Raw genomic sequence first — 12,204 nt, 5'->3', positions numbered from 1 at the left:
TTTTTGAATTTTAAATCTAAATTTGCATTTTTCGGCAAATGCAGCTAATTTTATTTCAAATTTGGTGGCTTTATCGTATTTCTTGGAAAATTTTACGTAAGAAACACTTATCACCCCGTGGTAATATGAGCCAATCTCGAGATATAGCATTTTTACGAAAATAGTTCTGAATTTCGTAATTATTTTTCGTAAAAATGTTATGTCTCGAGATTGGCTCATATTACCTCGGGATGATAGTTGTTTCTGATGTGAAATTTTCCAAGGAACACGATGCAATTATCAAATTTAAAATAAAAATGGCAAAATGTAAATTTAGGTTTCAAATACAAAAATAATTTATCTGGCAACACTTCAGGTCAAAACTTATATTTTTTCTGGATTCCTTGGTTTATTTTCTTCAAAAATCATCTATCAGTATTTTTCGGACATCGTACGTATATGAATTGTAAAAGGGGGGTCATGGAGAGCGGGGGGTATTCCAATCGACACCAAAATTGGGATTTTTCTAAAGAGACAGTAGATGAATAATTCCCGCAACTTTAAACAAAATCTGTGATGGTCGTGTCCAAGTGGCATGTACACTTCGTATGGAATGACCCATAAAACAAAACTCTTACAGAACATAAATCGTTTTCGTCATAAAAGCTTTGGCATCTGCATTCCTGTCTTATGTACTAATTACTATGGTGTCAATCTATAAAACAGCATGAAGACATTCAAGCACTGCAGCACAAAAAATAATAATCTTACATTCAAACCCGCAATAGTTTAAACTTAACAAAAACTCTGTCACAAACTTTCTTCACTACTCTATCAACCGCTAGCTTAAATTCGATTCAAAATAGAGCGAAGAAGTGTGGATTAACAGTGGGTGCAATACGTATGGGCTCAATCAATCTCAATCAGAAATGTCTTGAGCGAAACTTGAGTTACAGAATTTTTAAGAAATAAAGTCAAATATACTCTGTTTTGCTCTGTTTTTTTCCGATTTCGCTAATATCTCTGGAAATTCTTTGATTATGAACATTATGGATGATGCGATTGGAAAAGTATCATCGAGGCGTCATCCACAAATTACGTTAGGACTTTTTCGAAATTTTAATTATTTTTACTTTTGTAAGTCTTTGTTAATATTTTAAATTTTTCAATCTTACGTAAGATTTTCTCGAATCTCGCTCTCCCCCTTCGTAAGCAAGAAATTTGGATATTCCCCTACTCCTCTTTCACCCTTACATAATTTGTGAATGACCCCTAAGGAGTCAAGAAAATTTCATAATTTTGACCGAAAGTGGTGCCAGTTGCCTGAATATTTATTAAAAACATGTTTTTATGAATTTGTTTTTTTTTTATTTTCACTGAACATCGCAAAAAGGGACTTTAATGGTGAAATTCACTTTAGTAAAAGATTCTTTAGCCTCTAAATTATTTGTTCCCCAATTTATGCACTCTTATATTTACTATTTTAACACCAGACACGAGGTACATCACCAGCATTTAACTCTGATCTCTCTTCAGTTATCAGCAATTCTCATTTTCGGTAAAATTTTCTTTCAGTTATATTTCCAAAAAGACTTAAGATTTAAATGAGTACCATGGAACGGGGTGAAATTGATCAATTTTTATAACAATTTCCAATCAACTAGCTTCATGTACATTTTTCCCGAAATAGTATTATTTTAAAACAAGTACTGATATGTGCTCTAGTAAACCTCTATGGCTATGGGTGAAATTTCTATCGTCTACTTCATGAAATAAATTCGATTATTCTATAAGGTACTATGAGGCAAATTGGGGTGAAATTGATCACAATTGAAATCCATACATTATTGTGGCAATGTGATTTTTTTCGATATGCTAAAGATAAATGATGATTTCTGTACTAAAAAATATCATTAACAGCTAGTTTGTAAACGAAAATAACGATATTTCAGGTAAATTTTTTTTTATTCTGGTTCTTATTTGATCGTCGCTAGACCGATTTCAATTCGGTTTGTTGCAGGGCTCAAAAACTAGCTCTGAAATTAAAATCTTTGTGGTTTTCTGCGAATTCATCATTATTTCTATAATTGTATGGAATGATCATTGTTGATAATTACATTTTTTGAGCTTTTATCAAACTTTACTCACTTCTCCAAATTTAACGTTATTAACCCTCAACTAAGATTACTTTGAGTAAATTCAACATTTTTTTTTTGTTATTTGGAAACTTGTTTGATCAAATTTGATTGAGTTTTGACTGAGTTAGAAAAAATTTTCAAAAATATGAAAAATTGCACCGGGCATGCAAGGGTTAACTTTGACAGGTATGTGAATCATGCAAAAGTTGCGTTTATGGACACGTTAACATTACCTAGTGTTGTAAGAGCAATATCTTTTGATTAGTATTTTTTATCACGAATTTTCAGGTGATCAATTTCACCCCACTGATCAATTTCACCCCATTCCACGGTATGTTTCCAGAGATTATAATGATTTTTTTCAACAGCAGTTTTGTTAATTACTTTTTTATGCTTGATGGATAATAATATTTTATTTATCTTCAATATATTATTTTATAAAAGTGTGCGATAAAATAAACAACAAATCCCCTAATTTCATAAACAGAACCGGAAAATGTAATCCATAATAAGTCGTTTAAGTTTAAACTGCAAAATTCTAAATGAAGGAAAATAACAAAAAAAATATTAAAAAAAGAAATTACATTTTTCGGCAAAAAAGTTTATAATGATTTCCAATTTAAAAGCTCCGTTGTGTTCCTGAGAAAATTTTACATGAACCATACTTATCACTCAGAGGTATTATGAGCGAAACTTGAGTTACAGCATTTTGAAACAATAAAGCCAAATTTTCTCTGGTTTTAAACAATATTCTTTTAAAAATTTTTCTTTGTGTGTCTCCGCACGCACTTTTCGTCAACATTTTTAAATTGTATAGAACTTCTGTTGATTGTATAGAACATTCGTATTTCAAGTTATCGAATAGAATTGCAACATTACGCAAAATTTGTAGAATTCACGAATGTTCTCTCGTAAGAACGTGTATAACAACGAACAAAAAAACGGAAGCATGAGTATTTTCTTGAACTAAACATTTGTGTTCTGTTATTCTTGATTTCGTATAATGTATATGTTATTGCGTAAGCTAATAAACTTTTTGTACTATTTACATTATGCAGCGTTTCTTTGTACGATTGATTGCGTTCATTTTCAGAACCTTTCGTTACGTATACGAATAGAAATCTTCAACGATTTTACAGTTTTGACGAAAGTACTTTCATATTTATTACGCATTGGTTTCGTTGCAAAACACAACAAAAGGTTTTGTATGTAAAACAATTGTTTTCGTGCAATAAACTTAAATATATTTCCAGTGCAGCATTTTCAAGAAATAAAGTCAACTTTGCTCTGATTTGCTCACAATTTCTCAATTTTGGTAAAATTTTGTACTTTTCTTTCGGTCATATTTCCAAAAATACCTGTTTAATAATTTTTTTTCAGAGGTAGCGTTGCTAATTACACCAGTAAACACAGGTTTTGTTTATGAGCTCAAACTAGAAAAAATGAAAGATTATAGCTTTTTTCAGAGACTCAAATGAGTTTTCCCATAAGCTAACGTAGAAGCGACGAACCCGACGAGCAATTTTTCTGCCGCACTTTCACGCACTTTTGTATACACTAGGAGCACAACAATTATTTTTTTTGTAAACTAGACAGATAGATTGTTACGATAAACGCAATCGTTCTCGATTTTATGCGACATTAATGGTGGAAACGTGACATGAAAATTTATGTACCATGAAAACAGTCTAAATTGTTCCGATTAATTACTCCACAATAAAATTTAAAAAGATCATGCTAAAATTTATAAACTTCTGCTACTAAAAGCCAAAAGCTTGAGGGATCAATAAACTAAAAAGAGAATGAAACTACCCACTGTTTCAAATCGTTCACACTTAATGCCGATTAATTAAAAGTAAAGCATTAAAAATCAAATTCGCGAAGATTCACTGGTTTTACTTGACCTTTCTATTTTCTTTTTGAATATAAATTCATCCGATTCGCAAATGGAGTTAAGTTTGCACAAGAAAAAGACTAAGATTTCGCAATTGATATTTAATACTAATGTTTTTGGGAAAAGTGTACTTTTTCGCGATTTTTTTTGGTAAATTTGGTTATAAACAATGTTTTTTGCTGATAAAAAATCTTACGTAACAAGAACACCAGCAATTAAATCTTATTAGAATCCTTTGGTATGCTAAAAACCGTTAAAATCCTGCATCACAGCCTGTATGTTTCACAGGTAGTGAAGATTCCTTTCCCAACATGTTGGCCCTCAATCAATCGACAACAGAACATATCGCTCGTAGTAGGGCTGGCTTCGAGTGCCCTCAAAAAAGCATACTTACCTGGCATAGGGGTTACCGTGATCAGCAAGGCGGTTCCCCCAGAGCGAGACTCTTCCATTGCACTCCGGTTGGGTTGACCTCTGCGATTATCCCTCATGTGGATAACTCGTATGTGTAATTTTTGGTAGCCGGGACGTGCGTACGCGCACATCCCGATTTAGTTGATTATTAAAAAAATAGTATTCATTAGTAAGTAACGAATCGTGAAGCTGCTGTCATTAATATTCGTTGCTATCAAATACTTAGAGGTTTAAGGTGGAAATTTTGAATCATTTAACATCCTGTATTTCCACGCGTGCTTTGAAACTCAGATAATTTGTAAGTACGCTGTGCTCTCAAATTCATCAATCAACCGGGAGACTGTCGCGAAACCGGCAGCTGAACTCCAAACAAATGGCCCTTCTGCTGCGAAATAACGAACTTTAGTTTCGTTAGAAACAGATAGCCGATTGCCACGCTCATAACTCACCTTCGAGCAAACCAACCGACGAAGTGGACGTTGGCGGCTGTTTTGCAGCGGCGGCAACGCAAATAGCCACAACAGCAGCAGCCAACATGTAATCTACGGTTTGATCCTGGATTGTGGAATCCCCTTTGCTTCCTATGTCGATCCGACCGTCAGCTGATGATCTGTTTTGTGTACGTTTTGCTAACATGACTGACGCGACATACGGCGCACGCGCGCCCCCGCGTTTGTTTGTTGACCTACTCTAGGAGATCGACTTGCGGCGGCTTTCCGGTGACTTGCAGCAGGCCTGCAACTACCATCATCGATCAGACCTAGGTATCAATCAAAATAGTGCGGATCACGGCTTAGCGACCGTGTGTGGTTGTTCGAGAGTCGTCACTCACCAGACCGGAGCACCCGGTTGGCAGTTGTGAAAGAAGCTCTTAGGGGGCAGCTTCAACCGCTCTTACCGCTCAAACTGATTGATCTGCTCTGTTCAGCGCCAGCGGTCGTTTTCGGTATAGAATTACAAACGATGCGACAGCTATCGTAAATTCAGCGATAGGAAAATGCCTCATTATTACGATTATAATGAATGATTTAGTGAAATTCTTCAGCAAGGGTGAGGGTAACTGTTTTTTTTTTGCGCGCTATCTTCCTAAAACAAACAAATCCAAACATGTCATGGAGTCAATAATAAAGCGCCAACGCAGCGTACCTCATCAGTGCAGAGGTTAACCTTGCTGCGCAGAAGGCATAAATCACTAATTCTCATCAGCTATCAAGCTAGAGTTCATCGCCTTGAAAGCGCACCCGTAATTGAAGTCACTTGAAGCACTCAACCCCAAATCCTTCCTATCGTTTACCGGGGCTGACTACTAACCGGTTCCGCATAGGCGTCGAGGAGCACGAGTCTCACTTATTTTCAATAAAATTTACCTTCAATCACTGGCCATCCAATGCATCCACTGATTAATGTCTTCAAACGGATGGCCACGGCTTTCGTTTGTCGCCTACCACTACCACCACCACTGCAACCGATTGTGTGTCATATCGCTATGTAATCCCTTCGTTCCACATGGCCTCTGAACTCGCGGGCTATCGTCGTCGAGATGCAGAGTTTTGAACCCCTGCTGATGCGGCGGCTGTGGCGCTTCTTTCGTTGCCACCAGCCGTGATTATTAAAGTAACTCGACAATTGGCAAGGTAGTTTCCTGCCCCTCGCAGCCGGCCACCCATTATTGGATTATCCAATCAAACGTGATTTATGTCCTCTAGAGTTTAGCGTCATCCCAACGAGCTGCAGTACGACGATAGCAACGACCCCAACATTGACTGTAACACAATGTAGATTAACAATTTGTTAGCCTGTCGGAATCGGACCAAATGGTCCTGTCAGAGCGAACCGACTAAGATTGAGATTGTCCCCTTGAAGCGCAGAAATGCTTCTCGCCATCATCACGGCCGGCATCGTACAGCTCATTGGAACGTAAGAACAAAGGACCAATAAATCTTCATCTAATTTGTGACTCGGTAGTTTCGCGTCCAGCCCCACCAGCCGACGTCATCGGCGTTGGCGTTGTTGTCGCTGTCGATACCGAGTGGACCAAAGCGAAGAAAATTTATCGACGATAATTTCGAGGCTTTTCAGCCCGAAATTGCCGGTCACAGTCGCCGCGCGGTGCGGAACAGAAAAAAAAAAAGAAATTGCTGTATAGTACGCCAACCAACGGATATGACGGGCTGTCAAAAAATGAAAATTTAGTGCGTCGTCTTTGTCAAAAATATAGGAGAAATTTTCTTCGGCCCGGCAAACAGGGTGTCTACGTCCGTGTTGGCAAACTTCAAGAAATGACCGATAAATAAGGTTACTAGGTCGGCTTGGTTACAAAATAATGTAAAATTGTTCGACAATAGGCGAGTTAAAAAAAAAAAACAAAACGCAGATTTAGGGAAACAGAAGACATTTCTCATTTGATATTAAACCTGACTTGGGTGTCTAAAGCTACTTGATTCAGTTGTTGCTCCTCCTGAGACGCCCTAACTTGCTTTTTTTAACAAACCAAAAGCGTGAACTTATGATCAATCACCGCGTCTTGGCGTGACAGCGGCTGCTGGAGTTGCGCTTGATGCGTGTCCCAGGGATTTTCGGCGATATTGCTTGATTTCGCTCCACCAAAACTGGTGCTGTCGCTTTGGAAGAGAAAATTAATTACGCATATGCGTAATGTTGACTGTTTATCGGCCCGAAGACGGCATGCAACGGTGGTGTAGTTATTAATCACCGTGAGATAAATTTTCATTACGAACCAACAGTGCCAAGCCATCATCGCAGTGCTGGCTGCGTGCAGGCACGGGTCATTCCGCTGCTGGCGAATGGGTCCTTCCCGCTGCGGCAGCCGGTCATCTGAGTCGCATGACCGACTAAGCTGGGACCTGGCGATGATAATCCGAATCACGACGACGACGAGGTCGTTTTGCAATGCATATATACTAAACGTAAGCGAGATTTCGGATGTATTACAAGCGATGCAGAAATGTGATCGTAGCGGAGGGAATGAATTCAGATAGAAGAGGAGCAACAGAGGCGTGTTTTTCTTCTCCGAACAGGATGGCCTCTGTGTGTGGACGCCATATACGTGTAGCGTCGAAATTTTGCTAAATTTATTGCCATTTTCATCCAGGACCAGGGGTGAAATATTCCGACAAGATTCGCGGTTTGTATTGCGCAGTTGTTATTGATCACTTTATTATTTCGGCAAAGCGTAGCTTGAATAAATTCACTCTTCGAGAACTGGGTTTATATTCACTATTTGACGTTAAAATCTGTTTTGTTATGCTAATTCTCTACTAGTCCAGTTCGTCATTTATTCATTCAATTTATATTTAAATATTTTCAATTTTAAATCATTTCATAATTTCATATTTTAATATTATATTCTTCTCGTTTTTTTTCTTTTAAGTTATCCAATTCATCTATTCATCTTGTAATTTTTTAATCTTTTTTAAATCTTTTCATCTCTTTATCATTCCATGTTTTCGCCTCTTTTCTCATCTTTTCATATTGTCATTTTATCATTTTCATTTCATCTTTTAATTTGCATGTTTTATTTTTACCATCTTTGCATATCTCAATATTTTCATTTTTCATCTTTTAGTCTTTTCACCTTTCATCTTTTCATATTTTCATTTTTTTATCTTTTCATTTTTTGATCATTTAATCTTTTGATTTTTTCATCTCGTTATATTTCATTTTATCATATTTTCATTTTTTCATTTATTTATCTTTTAATGTTTCCATCTCTTAATCTATTTATCTTTTTATTTTTTTTTATATTTTCATTCCTTCGTTACTACTACTTTTCATCTGTTTATCTTTTCACCTGTTTATCTTTTAATCTTTGAATTTTTTTCAAAAAGTTTTTCAAATTTTAATTTTTCCATCAATGAAATTTTTTTTTATCTTTTCATCTATTTATTTTTTCAACTTTTTATCATTTAATCTTTTAATTTTTGCTTCATTTCATCTTTTCCTTCTTCATCTTTATGAATTATCGTCTGTTCATTTTTTCACTTTTTCAACTTATCATCGCTTATATCTTAATCTCTTTATCTTTTCATTTTACATTTTTTCATCTTTCATCTTCCATCTTTTCATGTTTTCATTTTTTCATTTTTCTATCTTTCCATCTTTTCATCATTTCATCTTTTTATCGTTGAATCTCTTAAACTTTTAATATTATTTCATAATTTCATATTTTCATATTTTCATCTATTCAGCTTTGCTTGTTTTTAATCTTTTCATTTTCATATCTTTGCATTTTTTCATCTCTAAATTGTTTCATATTTTTAAATTTGAAACCTTCCTTTTATCGTCTTACCTTATTTTCATCATCTGTTTGTCTTTTTATGTTTTCATCTCTTGATCTTCCCATCTTCATCTTTTCTTCTCTTCATTTTTTCGTCTTTTCATTTTTCCACCTTTCCTTTTTCATTGTTTCAACTTTTTAGCTTTTTGTTGTTTCATCATTTTTTATTTTGATCTTTTTATATATTTTTCATCCTTTCATCTTCTTATTTATCTGTGTTTTCATCTTTTTATTTTTTCATCTCTCGAAGCTCTCATCTTCCTATCTTTCAACTCTTTTCTCCTTTTATCTTACCATCTCTTCGATTTTTCCTCTCCTTTTTTTATTTTTAAGTTCTATCGTCTTTTTATCTTTTCATCTGTTTGACTTCACGTTTTTCATCTACTCTTTTCCTCATTTTTTCATATTTTCATCTTTTCATCTATTTAATTATTCATCTTTTATTCTCTCAATTTTTATTTCTTTTCTTCTTTTCTTCTTTTCATTTTTCCTGCTTCATCTTTTTATCTCTTTAAATCTTCGTCTGTCCATTTTTCCACTTTTCCATCTTTCCATCTCTTTATCTCTTCATATGTTCATCTTTTCATCTTTTCATGCTTTCATTTGCTATCTTTCATCTTTCATCTTCCATTTTTCATCTTTCTCCTTTCATCTTTCATCTTTCATCTTTCATCTTTCATCTTTCATCTTTCATCTTTCATCTTTCATCTTTCACCTTTCATCTTTCATCTTTCATCTTTCATCTTTCATCTTTCATCTTTAATCTTTCATCTTTCATCTTTCATCTTTCATCTTTCATCTATCATCTTTCATCTTTCATCTTTCATCTTTCATCTTTCATCTTTCATCTTTCATCTTTCATCTTTCATCTTTCATCTTTCATCCTTCATCTTTCATCTTTCATCTTTCATCTTTCATCCTTCATCTTTCATCTTTCATCTTTCATCTTTCATCTTTCATCTTTCATCTTTCATCTTTCATCTTTCATCTTTCATCTTTCATCTCTTTCATCTCATCTCTTCAGTTTTGCATTATTTCATCTTTTCAGCTTTTCGTTGTTTCATTTCTTCTTGTTTTCAGTTATTTTCCAGCTCTTTTCATTTCTTCATCTCCTCAATTTTTCGTCTTTAAATTTTTCCATTTTTTCATCTTTAATTTGTTCGTTTTTTCGTTTTTTAATTTTTTCATCATTTCACTCGTGTTCATTTTTTGTTCTGCTTCTCGGTTTTTCCATCTTTCCATATTTTCATCATAACATCTTTTTTATTTCTCGACTTTTTACCTTTCCATCTTATAATCTTTAAATCTTTTCGTCTTCTCATCATTACCTTTGATTTTTTAATTTTTGAACTTTTGAACTTTTTTTTGTCTTTTTGTCTTTTCATCTTTTCGTCTCATCTCTCTTCTTTTAATTTTTGTAATCTCTTCATCTTTCAATACTTTACTCTTTCTGTCTTTTTATCTTTTCATTTCATTATCTTTTTATCTCAGCATTACTTGGTTTCTCCTTCTCTTCATATTTTTTCATTTTTTCATATTTCAATCTTTTCTTTCTTCTATCCTCTCATCTTTTCATTTTTTCGTCTATTCATCTTTTCGCCTGTTCAGCTTCTCATATTTTGATCTTTTTGTCTTTTAAACTTTTCATCTTTCAATCCTTTCATCTTTTCATCTTTTCATTTTTCCTTTTTTCATATTTGCATTTTTTCACATTATTTTATTTTCATCTTTTCACACACTCGCTTTTTCAAGTTTTCATTTTTAATTTTTTTTATTTTCATCTCATCCTAATTCTATTCTAACATTTTAATTACTTTAAATGTAAATCTTTTATACCTTCTGTTAGATGTTCTCCTTTTCATAGTTCAATTTTTTCAGCTTTTTATTTTTTTATCCTTTTGTTTTTGGGTGTTTCATTTTCCTTCTTCTATTTATTCATTTTCATCCTTCCATACTATCATCTTTTCATTTTTTCCTCTTTGAATCGTTACAATTTTTTTCTTTTATACCTTCTGTTGGCAGTTGTAATATTAGCATATTTTAAATTTATTATTATTTCCTTCGTTTTCTTTTTCTTTTAGTTTTAGTTTTGTTGATCTGCTTTTGGTTAGCATTTTATACATTTTTCATCTAAACCTTGTAAAATTTGGATTTTTTGCGGTAATTTTTTCTTGACTTATATGACTTAAGTTATTTATGTTGATTTATTTATAAAACTTTCGGTTAATTGTTTATTCGTTATAAGTTGAAATTTTCAATTAACAATTTTTTATTTCTTGTGCAATATTTCGAAAGTTTTTATGTGATATATTTCAGATTTCGCTTTGAATTCTCCATCTTCTTCCATCGTTTGGATCTTTGGTTTTTCGAATCTTTGGATCTCTGAATGCTCCTTTGATGGCTGGTTTTCTCCGACAAAACAAACAAAATAAAAAATAAACTTTACTCGAACCACCTTGAAACCCTGCCTGAAGCCAACCTGGGCTAGCGGCCCAAGCAGCCAGCCACAGGGAGAAAATGCTGATATGATTAATTGTTAATTATATAATTTGCTTTAAACATGATACGCCGATCCGTGCCCCGAGGGGTCTTAGCATAATATGTTGTGCTTGTCGCTTTAATTTCTTCCTTACGCGCGTCCGGTTCTCTCTTTCGCTCTGACGCCCGGTTCTCTCTTTCGCTCCGACGCCCGGTTATGTTACGTGAAATTATAAATTTTCCAATTTATGTTTAGGTCGCTGATATTTCTCTTACGTTACCTGACCATTTTTCCCACTTTACCGAAACTGACCGCGTAAATTTTTCATTGTTTTTGTTTTTTCGTTTTTGTAGGATGTTTTCTTAATTCGATAATATCCATGACATCGCTGGTCCTTTTGTGAGAAAACCAACACAACACGCATAGAGGTGAAAGCGAAGCCAAAAACATGCGCTATCATTAAAATTGTTATCTTAATTAAATCTATGTAGTCGGATAAGTGGTTCATTTTTCAACGCGCCTGGGCTGATTAGTTCGCACTATTGGAAGCTGATATTGTTGACGGTGACTAGAATAGGGAATGACTTGAATTGAGTATTACTGGTTTATTTTTAATGATTCGTAGGCAACCAAAATTTTACTGCAGAATAAATTGATTTGATTGGAAACAAAAAACTTGTTGAAAAGTATAGTTTTTAATTCAATATTCATGTTTGATTGACTAGAGATGGTTTCAAGTGTGATCGATAAATAATATCCAATCCAATGGACACCAGGCGGCCAGTTTCGCAGCTAACACAAACAAGTATCAAACAAGTATTTGCTTCTTTCGTGCAGTTGCTGAAAGGTGAACCATAAATAAGCTATTATTCGGGCAGTAAAACCCCTTCGAGAGTCCTCGCCGGACAGTCATTAATCATATTTAGCAAACATTCGCTTAACGATTAGCGAAAACGGGCAAATAGCGCCAAGAAATCCTTGAGTGGCAGCCATACGGAAGGGG

General features: G+C 34.3%; 1 protein-coding gene and 1 non-coding gene across 5 annotated transcripts in view; one reads left to right on the top strand and one right to left on the bottom strand.

The window, feature by feature from the left end:
- Positions 1-12,204, bottom strand: part of LOC129732834 (probable nuclear hormone receptor HR38) — a 315,336-nt gene that overhangs the window by 86,159 nt on the left and 216,973 nt on the right. The gene's annotated exons all lie outside the window — the stretch shown is intronic.
- On the top strand, positions 4,398-4,561 carry LOC129733470 (U1 spliceosomal RNA). The gene has a single exon (XR_008729557.1). It is a non-coding gene; the product is annotated as a U1 spliceosomal RNA (small nuclear RNA).

The sequence above is a fragment of the Wyeomyia smithii genome, chromosome 3 (genome assembly GCF_029784165.1).
Source record: "Wyeomyia smithii strain HCP4-BCI-WySm-NY-G18 chromosome 3, ASM2978416v1, whole genome shotgun sequence".
NCBI classification, from domain to species: domain Eukaryota; kingdom Metazoa; phylum Arthropoda; class Insecta; order Diptera; family Culicidae; genus Wyeomyia; species Wyeomyia smithii.
Note: the sequence above shows the minus strand (reverse complement) of the source record. Positions and strands in the feature narration are given on the sequence as shown.